Here is a 15202-nt window from a genome sequence, read left to right as displayed (position 1 = left end):
GAAAAAAGCCTAATTAAATTTATGCCAGGTGGAGTCCTACTTTTGTGATATAAATGTAGGTCCTATGTAGCCCCCCAAAGTTATCCACACCCTAATACCTAGAACATAGGCACATGTTACCTTACATGGCCAAAGGGAGTTTGCAGAAGTAAGTAGGCTACTGATGTTAAGATAGGGAGACTATCCAGCTGGGCACAAATGAATTACCTGAGCCTTTAACAGCAGAGTACCTTCTCTGGGTGGAGTTAGAGAGAGACGCAGCAGAAAGGAAGTCAGGGAAATTCTAGTTGTGAAAAGGATTCAGTGTGATGTTGCTGGTTGAGAGCAGGAAGGGTCACATGCAAGGATTTGAGAGAGCCTCTAGGAACTGAGGAGGCCCCAGCTGACAGCCAGCCAAGAACCAGGAACCTCAGTTCTACAACCACAAGGAACTGAATTTGGCCAACAATCTATGTGAACTTGGAAGTAGATTCTTTTTTAAAGCTCATGGTAAGAAATGTGCTCCTATAGATAGCTTGATTTCATCCCATGAGACTCTAGAAAAAGGACCCAGCCAAGCCACGCTGTACCCAGACTTCTGAGCTATAGACTGTGAGATAATACATGGGTATTGTTTTAAGCCACTGGATTTGTGGGGAGTTGTTCTGGCAATAATCAAAAATGAATATAGGCCTTCATCAAAGTCAGTTGGGACCTCAGTGGGGAGATTTGCCATTGCCTCTAACCATGGGCTGAAAAACATCTGTCTGCCTCTCATTGTTGGCTACACAGTTGATGAAGAAAACGCCATGAGTCAAGGACACTGGGATTTTCATCTGTCTCACAGTAGCTTTCTCCCTGGGCAGGAGCTTCCCTTAGTACAAAATATTTGGAATTCTGCAGTCCTTGGTGGGAGCCAGAATGTGGTCATTTTATCACCCTGCCAGGGAGCTTGCTCAGCCTAGCCCAGCCAAACTCCAAGGAAGCCAGCATCAAAACACGAACGATTGTTTCATGCATCAAGCACCTGCAGCTGCAAAGTGGAGCAAGGCTTATTCTGCAGCAAAAGCAAAGCATCCAGGGAAACATTTCTAAGAAAGACCTGGCAGGCAGGCATGTTACCTCTCTGAAGACTGCCTCCTGTTCAGCAAAGTGAAATATTCTACAGAAATAGGGCCGGAACAAAGGGCTCGAACAGTTTTGTCCTGGATTCCCTATGAATGGTTGGCTTCCTTGGGTAGAGTCCAGAGCTAATGAGGGCAAGGCCAGCGACTGGCTCTGGAGGCAGGCCAATTAGCTCCAGCATGTTTTGTGGAGAAAGACTCTCTCTAATTCAAAATACCCTTATTGAGCACCTAATATTTGCCAGGTCTTGTGCTAGGGGCTAGGGTACAAAGAAAAACAAAGAGACCCTTCCTACAAAAATTTACAATATAGTGGGGAGACAGGCTTGCAAACAATCACCAACACAAAAAAAGATGCAGTGACTCTACATTACAGTATGGAAAATCTTTCATGGGTATACAGAGGCAGGAGATACTCATTCTGTCTGTATATCCCAGAGGTGTCACGAGAGATGTTATTTGAGCCAGACTTTGATGAAGAGTTAGGGACAAAGAATAGTTGATGATGTGTGGGGTTTTTTTTTGTTGTTGTTTTGTTTTGTTTTTTGAGACAGAGTCTTGATCTGTCACCTTATGTTAAAATGCCACAACCTCAGCCTAACTCACACAACCTCAAATGCCTAGGTTTAAGTGATCTTCCTGCCTCAGCCTCCCGGGTAGCTGGGACCACAGGTGTGTGCCAGGATGTCCCACTAGTTTTTCTATTTTTAGTATAGATGAGGGTCTCGCTTGCTCAGGTTGGTCTCAAACTCCTGGCTCAAGGGTTCCCCCTGCCTCAGCCTCCCAGAGTGCTAGGATTCTAGGTGTGAGCCACTGTGACTGGCTGATGATGTGTTTTTTTGTGGTTTATATCCTATAATTTTACTTCAATTGAATTGCGGTAGGCAGAGCATGAGAAAGGCATTTTAACATAGGAAACTGTCAGATTAGGTATAAATAGGCATAAAGATATAAAAGTTCACGATATTTCCAGTGATTAGGTGTTCTTGTTGAGACTAGGGTATTACTCCTTCTAGTTCTTCTTGGTGGACAGGGAATATATCCTGGAACATATCTGCATTTACATCTGTGTTTATTTCTATACCTACCTATATATATTTAAATCTATGATTTCACACTCATGTTTCAGTTCCAAACAACATCTTGGAGTTCAGTCCAGTTTCGTCACTTTCTATATTCTTAAGTTCCTTCTCCAGAAGTGGAATACAGCCCCATGGCCCCATGTGAACAGCCTTCCTGACGAGTAAGGGCAGAGAGGACAGGTGTGGTGGGGACCCACTAGGGAGGGCTTTGAGCATCATCCTAAGATAAAGGACTCTACCTTTCAGTTACTCCTGTTTTCTAAGGAAAGAGTGATAAGATTCAATCAGAAAAGTAAAGTTAACAGACATTTAAATGGAATCAAATAAGGTGGTTAAGTAGGAAGGGAAGGCCTGGGGACATTTTTTGCAGAGTTGTAAAAATTTTCTTGGATTATGTTCAGCTGGCTTACAAGATTCTTTCCCTCAGAGTTGGCTTCCATCCTGAGGTGATGCCCTACTGTGATAAACAGCAGAATCCTTAACTCTCTGGTGCGCCTTTTACTTAGAATCTGAAAGTGACCTTGAAGTTACTCCAGAGGATACATTGTACACACAGGTACCCATCATCCATGTGGGTAAAGTGACCTTGAAGTTACTCCAGAGGATACATTGTACACACAGGTACCCATCATCCATGTGGGTAAAGTGACCTTGAAGTTACTCCAGAGGATACATTGTACACACAGGTACCCATCATCCATGTGGATAGCAAGGACTCATTTTATTTATTTATATGTTTGTTTATTTATTTGAGATAAAGTCTCACAGCCACCTCAAACTCTTGGGCTGAAGAGATTCTCTTACCTCAGCTACCCAAGTAGCTAGAATTACAGGTGCCCACCACAACACCTGGCTAGTTTTTCTATTTTTAGTAGAGACAAGGTCTCACTTTTGCTCAGGCCAGCCTCCAACTTCTGAGCTCAAGCCATCCACCCATCTTGGTGACCCCGAGTGCTAGGATTACAGGCATGAGCCACCTCATCTCACCTAGGATCCATTATATTTATCCAGGAGTATGGTTTCTACGTAAGTATTTTGTAACAGGATAACAATGATCACTTAAATAAGGCTGAGATTTGTGGTTAGATGACCTTGCCATCCTTTTTCAATAATTAAGTATAAGTCAGGATGTGGCAAATAATTGAAAACCCAGCACAACTAGCTTAAACAGGGAATTTTAATGACTCATGTGACTTAAGATCTAGAAGCAACTTGTGTTCAGGACTGGCTTGATCCAGCAGCTCTCTGTATCTCTTTCCTTGTGGTCCTTCTTGCCTCTGTGTTCCTCTGCTTATAGTGAGATGATCACATGGTTCTGGATCTCATCACAGTGCCTGGCTCTACTCATAGGAGAGAAAAAAGTGGCTTCACTATCTCTTTAGGAGGAAAAAGAAAAACTTTCCTAGATGTTTCTAGTAATGATCTCTTCATATATTAAGAAATTTTTTTCATTTCATTTCTTTTCTTTCTCTTTTGGGGGGAAACAATCTTAAATGTAGAGAAAAACTTCAAGAGAGGCATTAGAAATTTTTTTCTCTGAACTGTTTGAGTAATTTACAGACATGAAATTTTATGCACTGAAATAATTTAGTGTATATGTTTTTTCATACAAAGCATTCACCTACAAAGCCCAAATCCTAAAACACAGACTCTGTTCATGCTTTGCCAACTATTCCAATAATGCCTTTTATAGGATCCCTGATTTTTATGAGCTTGACATTTTAAAAGATTATAGCCCAATTATTTTATCAAACATTCTTCATTTTGGGTTTATCTGTTGTTCCCTTATGACTGGATTTAGGTTTCGTATCACTGGCAAGAACATCACAAAGTGATATTGTATCTGTCTCATTGTATCTTATCACCTGGTGTGTATAATTTTGATTTGTTTCCACACCAGAGATGTTAGTTTTGGCCACTTGATTAAAATGGTATCTGCCAGATTTCTCCACTGTAAAGTTACTCTATATTTTCCTTTATAATTAATAAGTGTTTTATAGGGAGATACTTTGAAATATTATGAACATATGCTTTCTTACCAAACTTTTATTATATTAAAATTTATTTGTCTATATAACTTTATCAGTATGGACTCATGAATTTGTATTTTATTCAATGTGTTATGATCTATAACTATTGTTACTTATCCTCATGCTCAGATTATCCTGTCCTCGGCTAGTGGGAACCACTTCAAGCTGGCCTCTGTGTCCTTACTTTCTGGTAGAATAATGTGTTCCAGGCTCATTTTGTCCTTTCCCTGTTCAAATCACAAAACTGGCTGTTTCTCTAAGAAGCCCTATCTACATTTAATAGAGAAAGGTATTTAGAAACCAAAATTTGGATACTAAGTATCTTCATTGTTCCTGGGTGCCATTGCACCTAGATTCTATCTGTGGACAGGGCAAGGGAGTGTATCCTGCTACATACCTCATTTGTATCCATATCTATGTATACACCCATGGATCTATATATTGAAATCCAAGAGTTAACACCAATGTCTTCAATTCTAACACATCACCACAGGTGTCAGTCTAGTTTTCTCCTTTTCCATGTTTATAACTCCCTACTTCAATAGTGAGAAATGTGGTGCTCTAACTTTTACCTTATTTGCTTATTTGACTAATCTACCATATGTAACCCATTTCCCATTCTTGTATCCCCCACTCCTGCCCCACTTTCTTCCCTTCAGTCCAGCTCCTACACCCTGAACCTCCCATCACAGGAGCCTCCTTTTCTATCAGTTTACACAGTCATGTCTGAACCAGTCATTGAAACGGGTATCCAGTGACTTTTGTTTGGAATTAAACTTTAGACCAACCAATCTGAGCCGCCTCTGGAGCTAGGGTGGAGTCATAGGGTCATCTTTCACTGAGATACATATCTATAGGAACAATAGATACCTTAAAAAATAAATCAAAGTTTTCTTAGGAAAGAAGATGGGAGGATGGATGTTGAGTTAGCAATAACAATATCCACTAGAGAGCTGTAAAAACATATCCTTATTACTGAAAACAAGCAGCACTCACCCCAACAACCACGTCAAACTGAAGGTAGATCTCTTGCCTCGTCTTTCTGATGATGGGAAGTACTATTCCTTGGTGCTAGAGCCAAGGAACAATGTTGTCTGACTGCTGAGAAAAGAACCAATAATGTAAACAGCCTCCATGAATAGCAAACTATTCAAGCAAGTATTCTGGAGTAGAGCCCAGGACTTAAGTCATGGCAGAATAAATATATTCTGAAATCACAGCCTGGCTCTTCCTCATCTCAATCCCCCTCCCTCTTCCCTTCCCGGTAAAATTATTTGAATTAGAGTCATGTGAACTTAAAATGTTAAAGACATTGACAAATTTCTCTATGAAAATGTTGTACAAATTTCCTCTCTCACTAAAGTGTTGATGAATGCAAGTTTTTCCACACCTGGGCCAACACTATGGATTAGCAGACCTACAATTTTTTTTCCAGTCTGAAAACTGGCATTCTTTGTTGCTTTGATTTGCATTTCTTCAGTCATGAATACAGTTAAATATCTTTTCTTGTGGTTAAAAATCATTTTTATTTTTTTCTGTGAAAGCCTATTTATATCCTCTGTCTTCTCATTAAATGAATGATATTTTTCTTACTGATTTGTAAGAGCTCTTTATATATTGAGAAAATTACAATATGATTTTGTGATATGATTTGCAAATACTTTATCTACTTTTGGTTCTTCTGGTGATTTCCCCCAGTTTATATATGTGTGTGAGTGTGTGTGTAATTTTTTCTTGGTTCTTAGTTTATAAAATGTATTAATCATTTTCTTTTTGATGCATTGATTTTGTATTTTCTTGCTTAGGGCTTCATGACCTGGAGAATTAAAATCTATATAAAGAATGTTACTGGTATCCTTTGCCCATTCACTGCCACCACCAGTCTGGTTTCTGCTCCCAGATCTTGGCATTTCCTCCATCAGGGCAGACACTCATCAAAAGCCTTTCACGACCTTTCCTTTGGTGTAAACTGAAAGTCCATCATATGCTGTGTGCAGGGAATACAAAGATGCAGAGGTGTATAAGACCTAGCCTCTGCCCTCTGGGAGCTTGGAATCCAATCATGTGAACAAGTAAGTTGAATAATGTGTATGATAAAAGTCTAAACAGAGTAGAAAAGGGCCAAAACACAAAACAAAAAACAGCCAAGAAAGTATTACAAAGGTGATGATCTTTGATTTGAAGCTTGCAAGTGGAATAAGTTTTGACTAGGTAAATCAAGAAGTAAGGCGTAGAAGGGCCTTTGCGGCAACAGAACTGCCTGGGGTGTAGCTGCCGCTGCCCTGGAGGGTTTGAGAGGGTACACCTTTGCAGGCAGGAGAGTCCAGATCATAGGATGCTGAGTTTGGGCTCTGCGTTTAGGGCTACTGAAGGATTTTAAGAAGGGGAGAGGTAATTAGGTTTGTAATACAATGTTCTCTTGACAACAGGATGGAGGATGAGGGAGTAATGGCTGAATTAGAGACTCAGAGAATAGACACAAAGCCACAGTTCATGGGACACTTGCAAGAGGGCCAGGACCTATGAGGTTGGATGATGAAGTTTACTAACTCATCCTGGAAAAAGTGCTATGTACCTCATTGCCAAATATCACTACCAGTAATCTTTGAAGTATTTCCCTTGGGAAGCTATGCACTGCTGCTGGCACCTAGTCTACCCTTTAAAGCAATTTTGGAATTCTTTTTCTGAAATGGCCATTACAGCTGTCATCTGACAATCAAGTTTTTGAGCTCATCCTAGAAAAGGTATCATTGGGAGAGACCTTAATTTTAAAACTTGCACCTTCCCATTTTCAAGGTGGTTTAGATTCCTGGCTCCTCTGATTATCAAGGAAAAGTAATTTAAAAAAAAAAAGTAAGTCCATTCTTACTTCTGTCACCTTTAAGCCATCCAGTTGAGCCAGTGGGCTCACTTTCTTTCCAATTTTGATTTGGTTCCCTGGCAAAATTCCTTAGCATATACATTCTTTTAGTTAATGTGCACACTCTTGGCTCATGCATTTGGTCTCTGGCGATCTTTTAAGTGTTTATTCAATCTACATATCCTAAGGCAGAATTAATTATCCGTGGCAATCTGAAAGTCAAGATTGGCTCATTTATTTACTTAACAAGTATCTATTATGTTTCCACCATAAGCCATATCTGAATGCCATTAGGAAACGGGTGAATTGCTTCCCTATGAACCAGTCTTTTTGAGGCAGATGTCCTAGTCTAACAAAAAAACTTTCCTCCACATTTGTTTAAAAGACTGCAAATATATTCTGCTTTTTCCAAGGCCCAGAGTTTCATTGTCTTCTATGCATCTGGACCCATCCAGTTAGACATCTTCACGGGGTCACTATCATCAATTTTCATAGACTATGACAGCTTGCAAGATGCCTTGCAGTGGGCACTGAACATGTATTTGTCAAATAAATGTGTATTCCTTACTAAATGGCTTTACTTTCTAAAGCTTATTTTCACCACTGGCAACATTTTAAAAATAAGATGCCAAGTTTGAGACCTTACTTTCTTAGGGCCATGGAAATATGTGCAGGTACCTGTCCTATAACTCTAGCAATTGTTGGGGACTGGAAAAAGAGAAGGAGAGTGTATGTTCACCTTCCTAGCAGGTTAGGGAGGCCAGACAATAATTCACCATAGTTTAGTGTGATGGTGGCTGCTTTGTACTCTACTAAGAAAACCATCCCACAAACTATCTTCAAGATGTATGGGGAAGTCTTCAATTTTCTGAATTAGAGAGACAATCTTTCCCAGCCACCTCTATGATGCCAGGAACCTGAACAGACTTCCTCCAGGTAGTGGGGAGATGTCCACTTTGGGGTGTTAATATGCTGCTGCCACCAGCTTACTTCAGCCTTCATCAGAACAGAGCATCCAAGAGCCCCCCCCCCAAATATATGCTTTTGGAATAATCCATCTATAACTTTCTTCTGCATTTCTGCTAATTCCCCCCATCCCCAACTTTTCTTCTCTGCATCGTATGCCATAGAGCAAGGTGGATCTCTATGAATGGTCTAGTCCTATTTTTCTCCACAAACAGCGGTATGCTGGTAAACAATTAACAACCAGCTCTCCAAGAAAAAATAGTACTGACTTCTTGTGTTTGCCAATTTCCTTGGTGTAAATACTTCCACTGTGGCTGATTTCAAGCTACCACTTTCCATCATTGAACATGGAGTTGGGCAGAGATGCACAACTCTGCTGGAGGGAGGCTCTGAGATGGAGTTTGGGAAGGAAGCAGGGTTAGGCAGAGGATGAAACTAAACTGTGACACAGTCCTCCAAAAGCCTCAGATTTGCCCTGCATTGGGCTGAGACTGCTGAGTCTTTGTGCTCATTCAATCTCTGGAGTGGGCTCATTCAGGGGGAGGTGCAGACCCTGGGTTCCTCCAAACTCTGTAGAAAACAGTAAGGGGAGGATGCCTGCTGACCACAGGCCTGCAGTTGGGCAGTAAATCCTTCCTCAAAAGGAACTAGGGGGAAGGTGCTTCACAGTATCAGCCACACCTAGTATACCTAAGTCAGAAGGTAGAGCCCCTATCTTAGGGCAATGATCAAGGCTTTGAGCGGTAGCCCCTGACCACCTGTTCTCATCCTCTGGGAATCACCTATAGGACTATCCCTCTCACCTGGTCCCTCCTTGCCCTGGGGCTTAGCTTGGCCCACAGTTTCTAGTTCCCTGGATCATCCCACATGCACAGTTGAAGGGACTGGCAGGCTTATTCCTACCCAAGGTGGAGTCTACTCTGTCTGCCCTGGCTGGGCATTTCTGCCCACATCCTCAGGGCATCTGACCTCAGTGCTGGGGTTTCTGACCTCACTCCTTGGCACTGACAACTCTTGGTGAAGCTGTGCCCATCAGGAGATGGGCGGGGGTGCCTCCTGGGTGTAGGCTGGCTCATGGCCCCCACAGCTCCCTGAGTTGGATGCTGGCCCCAGGGCAGAAGGCAGGGTCTGTTTTGTGCATAGGCAGGGTGGACAAAGGTGGTAGCTGCACCTCTTTCCCTAGTTAAAGAAAAATGAGTGGAGTTTGTCCACTTGTTCCTGGGGTTTATTCTTTTCTTTTGCTCATGAGGACACTTGCAGCACAGAGTAAATGGCTGACTTGCCCAGAGCCTCATAGCTAGTTAGGGGCAGAGCTGGGAACAGAACCCCACTAAGAGCCTATTTTTATGCACCTTTCTTCACAAGTAAATGACAGTGTTTTGTTTTTGTTTTTGTTTTCCTTCAAGGCCATGTGTGTGTTTAGAAGTGGCCTCATTGGCAGATTTTATATTCTCCTTAGTTAGCTCCTCTGAACACTCAGCCCCATTCTGGCAGTGGCCTCTCTGTTTGAGGAGGAGTTATGGTGCAGGGTTTATATGCCAGCTGGGCTGCAGGGAAAGCTTCTGGAATAGCTAAGGGTCCCTCTCCCTAAACCTCTCAGTCTCCAGGGCAGAAACTTTCTATCCATAGGGACAAGTCCCAGGACTTCAGCCCCTGTGCCCAGGGAGGTGGCTATGCAGGGCCCCACTGACCAGCTAGTATTCTCTGGCCCCCTAGATCCCACATCTCTCTCTTACCGCTTTATCCTCTTGCAGTGCCCATATTTAAAAGAATGAAGTCATCTTGTTCTGCCCCTTAACATGATCCTTTAGCATATAATATTTACTTATGTATTTTTAAAACTTTCTAGCTTTTACCTATAATTGTTGATTTTCTTCTGTTTTCTAGTATTTCATTTGTTTTCTTCTAATACTGTAATATGTTCCTTCTGCTAATTTTTATCAATTTAGTGAACCGATCTCCTCCCTAAATGACCAGCTGGAGGTCCAGACTGCATGGTGGATGGGGTAGGTGTGTTCTAGCCTCGGAGGCAGTCTCTGTCCTGAATAGGGAGCCATGAGATTCTGGCTTCATTCAGCTGTGGGTGGCCCCTTCACGCCTTCTTTCATGGAATTTCTCCTTCTCTCTCTGGGTGAATGTTTTGATTCAAAAACAGCTAACAAGGAAGAGTTGGCAAAGCTCCTATAACATGCCCAAAGTGGGTATAAAACAGTTAAATACCAAAATTGGGGCCTGGTAAAGGATGTGTGGGTGTTATCATCAACATGGAGGCCTGAAGAAAGGTAGAAAGTTGTTTTTTGCAGAGGCTAGAATCCAAACAGAAAGTTTCTTTCTTGCCACCAAAATGCTGGGGTCACATATTTCCCCTTCTGCTGCAAAATCACAGGACAGATCAGAGCTTGAGGCTCAGAGCCACAAAGCAAAGAGCATGAATAGAGAAGCCATTTCCCAGCTAACGAGCAGCTGCTGCCGGAGCACCAAGGAGCCAGCAGCTTGAAGGAGGAAGAGCATTGTGCATTTCAACATGGTAAGGGCCTTGTTTTACCCAGAGTCTAGAAATACAGTTGGTGAAAATGCTGCACTTGAAGATGAGGCTTTGAAGAATGGCCGACAATGGGATGAAGGATTCTATGTGACTGGTATGAAACATCCTAATTCAAAGAAGCACAAGACAGAGGGAAGGATCGATGCCTTCAGGCCAAATGAAGAGACATTTACTCTAGCCAGGCCTGATTTCCTAGTGAGGAAGAATGAACGGTTAGTAATAGAACTCCACTGTGTAGGAATTGGAGCTTGGTATGTGAAGAATTATGCTGAAGTTAACTCTTTACTCAACTATAAATATATAGGTTCAATCATTCTTAGTGAATTCTTTTGTCAAAAACCTATTTAGGTTTGGTATAGTTGGAGTAACAAAGTACTAGAACTGGGTGGCTTGAGCAACAGAGATATATTTTCTTTCAGTGCTTTAGGGTGAAGGTCTGAGGTCAAGGTGTTGATAGGATTGGTTTCTCCTTGGCTTGTAGATGAACATAATCTCCCTGTGTCCTCCCTGTGGTCTCCTCTCTGTGTCTGTCTGTGGCCTCATCACCTCTTCTTATAAGAACACCAGTCATATAGGATCAAGGCCCACCCTAGTGACCTCATTTTAACTTAGTCACCTCTTTAAAGACCATGTCTGCAAATACAATCCCATTCTGATGAACCTGAGGTTAGGACTTCAGTGTATGAATTTTGAGGGACACATTTCGGTCTGTGACAGAACCTCGCCAGATGTTGTTAAGGATGGATGTCTGGTTAGGCCACACCCAGTTGACAATTTCTGCCATGATTCTGGAATCATGTGCATAGCAGGTAGACAGTGATCCTCAAATTTGGGAAAGGGTCCTGTCCTAGTTATAGCATGATAGACAATGGTTTTTATATGTCCCACTATCCAGTCCCTCAGTGAAGACACACATGGTCTAAAATTCATTGTCTCCATTCTCAGACCTCAAATCCATACTCTATATGAACATATGTCAGATTTAACCATGCAATTCTCTGAGTGGTCCATTCCAGGGCTGACCTATGAGTGAGCAGGTACTTGGCAGTCAGGCAAGTTGGGCACTGGATGATGAAAGTGAGGTGGCAGGTCTTGCTAGATGGATCTCCAATATCCATTCCTTCTCACTAGCTAGAAGAACCCTAATCTTAATTAGAGTTAGTAATATGTCCAGCTAAAGCAGCTTCACCTCTCACCCTGCCATTCCAGGTAAGAAAGATGACATAATATAGCTCTGGCCAATGAGGCAGAAATGGAGGTGTCAGTGTGGGCTTCTAGGTTTCAGGAAGACAGATGAAAGCCAGCTGCCAGGAAGTCTGTTCCTTTTGCTCTTTGCTTTCCTCTTTCATACCATCTATGACATGGATGTGATGGCTGGAGTGCTAGCAGCCATTTTGTAAGCATGAGCACAAAGATGGTAGAGTGTGAGTCTAGACAGAACCTGGGCTCATAAACTCTGGCCTGTTTTTCTTTGACTTCTCCTTACATAAAGGGGGAGAAAAAACCAAGATCCTAGGGCTGCTGGACCCCAAAATGCCTCTCCAGGGACACAATGTGAATGGTACTCCCTGACATAGGCCACCCAATGGCCTTGTGAACCTCTGCCTTCTTTAAGCCACTATTTAGGGTTTCTATTACCCACCACCAAATGATATTGCTAATTGGTGCATGTTAGGTTGCAATCATTAGAATCATTCCCTTGTTCCCACTGGATGCATGTGCAGAGTCTTCTGAAAATCTTTATGAAAGCCTCATTTAGCTATGAGTTCCCTACCCCACCTTCAAAAATAAGTAGATGTGGGAACCTAAGTGCATTTGGATTCACATATTCTCCCATTGTTTATCAGTGGTGTAACCTTAGGAAAAATATACTCCTCTCTGAGCCTCCCTTTCTTGAGCACCATCATACAGGGTTCTTAGAGGGATTTGGTAAGAGCGGGTAACAGGTATGGCCTGTTTCCTTGTACACAGGGCTTAGCACATGGCCTTCCTGCTGTTGCCACATCACTTGCTCCTCCAGAGGAAGATTCAAACCCTAGGGTAGGGCTTCCTCTTCCTTGGGGTGCTCCTCCTTTTCTCTCTCCAGATGCCAGCAGGATATTTCTGGTTAGCTAGATAACCCCATCTAGACCAGTCCCCAACCACCCTCCTTTTGATGATACCACTTCCATCCTATTTCTTATTCCCCCACCTGTTGCCTCAACTCACCATGCCATGCCATGCCACACTACACGCTGTGCCATGCTATACCAGGCCATGCCATGCCACACCTTCTGGGTATTTTCAGAACTCCTTGGGGCTTACAGGACACCATAAATCAAGGGTTCAAGGCTACCTTTCTCCTTTAACTGCTGACTCCCTTAACAGTGGCTCTGGGGAAAGCTTTGATTTGGGGCTTTGCCCAAGGTGTGCTCCCAGCTGAGGCAGAAAGGGGCAGGAAAGCTAGCAGGATGCAGAGGGGACTGGGCTCTGAGCCAGGTGAGGGGGAAACTCAAGTCAAATTTAGAACTAACTGTCACGTCTCCTACAAACCAAGTGGGAAGGGATTTTTCCACTTGGGCAGGGCTCCGGTACCTCTCTCAGGTTTCGAAGAATGAGGAACAGAACTGTTCCCAAGCATTGGGTAGCAGCAGCACAGGGCAGGCAGAGAGAGGGGCAGGACTGGCAGCAGGCATTCCCACCTCCTCTCCCTTAAGGTACTTTACAGTTAGGCTGACCTGTGAAATCACCTCTAATTCAGTGAACTGCAGTTCACCCCACAAAGAGGAACTTCCGCAGTAAATAGGAGCGCACTCTTCAGAACTTCCCAGTACACAACAAAGAGAGGCTGAAAGGACAGGCTCCAAGGGTCTCAGCGCAGGCTGGCTGGGCAAATGAGGCTGTCATGTCAAGCCACTCCTGGGAGCCTCAGGAAAAAGAGAGACCTTCCTTTCTGGATGGAGTGGACAGCTCACTGGACCCTTTCATGACCCTCCATATTCTTGAGACTTAATCAGAGCATCTCTGGGTGCAAGTTTTCCATCCTAGAGGGCAGCAACATGCATAACACTCTGTGTGTGTGTGTGTGAGTGTGAGTGCATGAAGGTGTAATGTGTGTGTGAGTGGGAATGTGAGTATGTGGGTGAGTGGGTGCTGGAATGTATGTGAGTGAGCATGATAGGATGAGTGTGCAAGTGTACAAGGGAGTGGGTGTGTCTGTGTGTGAGTATGGGAGAGTGTGAGCAGGAATCTGAGAGTATGCATGTGAATATGAGAGTGTGAACGTGTGTGTGCAATCGTGTGAGTGTCTGAGTGCAATGTGTGCAGGTGAGTGTGTGTTCTTCTATCTGCTGTGAGGTTGTCTCTGTTTTACAGCTCTCTGCTGATCCTCTTGGCCACTTCCTTCCCTCTGTGCAGTGCCATTATCTGTGGGCTTCCTGTCACCTCTGGTGACTGAGTCCTTCTGTTTGCAGGTTTGCAGGTGAATTGGAGGTTGGATGCCTTTTCCCACTGCTAGGACTACTAACACATGCAAAGTTATAGTCTTCAGCCATGCCACTGTGGCCACCCTTTGGACTCTGGCACCTGCCCAGTTGTCCTCCAAAGACTGTCTTCCTCAGGGTGGCTGTGATCACACAGTTCACAGGTTCCAAGGCCAACGAACTCAGTCATTGCTCACCTCCCCCCTTGCTGCAGCAGCCCTATGTTTGTAATCTCTTCATAAGTTTATCTCTTGAATGAAGACATTTCAAAGGATTTGCCTTTGTTCTCTCTCAACAGTAGTGCTACTCAAGCTCTTGAAAACTTATGCCTCCAATAGACAGAAAATAAGGTAAATATTGATTTAAAAACACATCACAGCCATGGCTCTCAGTCGAGCTATATATACTCCCACTCCACACCAATGCCCCCACAAAGGTTTCTATGTGTCCTCTGAAGGGAAGTGTGCTCTCTTCCTTCTTCCATGCTCTGCTATGGTTCATGAGTCCATAATCACTGCTTAGAACCCTCTGACAGGGAAATCTTCCTTTGCAAGACAACGGATGTAGCAAGCTTAAGTTTGGAATGAAGTACACCTGAGTTCACATATGCCCCCGTCATTTATCAATTGTGTGACCTTGGGAAAAATATACCTCCTCTCTGAGCCTCACCTTCCTACAGGGCTGTTGGGAGGATTTAGTGAGAGAGCACATGGAGAGCACATGGAAACAGGTGCCTGGCCCGTTTGTTCTCAGGGCTCAGCACCTGGCACTCCTGCTGTTATGACGTGGCTCATCGTTTCAGAGGAACCCTCCGAGGGGCTGGGGCTTATCCCTCCCTTGGGTACTTCTTCTACCTCTCTCTCTAGGTGCCAGCTGGACATTTCTGGTTATCTCTATAGGTGACTTCTTTTAGCCCAGTCCTCAACCACCCTCTTTTTAATGATACCACTTTTGCCTTATCTCTGGTTCTCTTGTCTATTAGCTCAACTTGCCCATTATCCCATGCCATGAATCATGCCACACCATGCCAAGGCATACCACACTAGACCATAGCTCCCCAGTCTACAATGCAATGTCATGTCATGCCATGCTGCACCACAACTGTTGTATTGTTTGGCCCTGACTTACCTCCTGACTTACTCATTCTTGGGTCCT

The sequence above is a fragment of the Otolemur garnettii genome, unplaced genomic scaffold (assembly GCF_000181295.1).
Source record: "Otolemur garnettii isolate 467f Iridium unplaced genomic scaffold, OtoGar3 scaffold00026, whole genome shotgun sequence".
Lineage (NCBI taxonomy): Eukaryota > Metazoa > Chordata > Mammalia > Primates > Galagidae > Otolemur > Otolemur garnettii.
The sequence above is the reverse complement of the archived record's forward strand: the minus strand, read 5'-3'. Positions refer to the sequence as shown.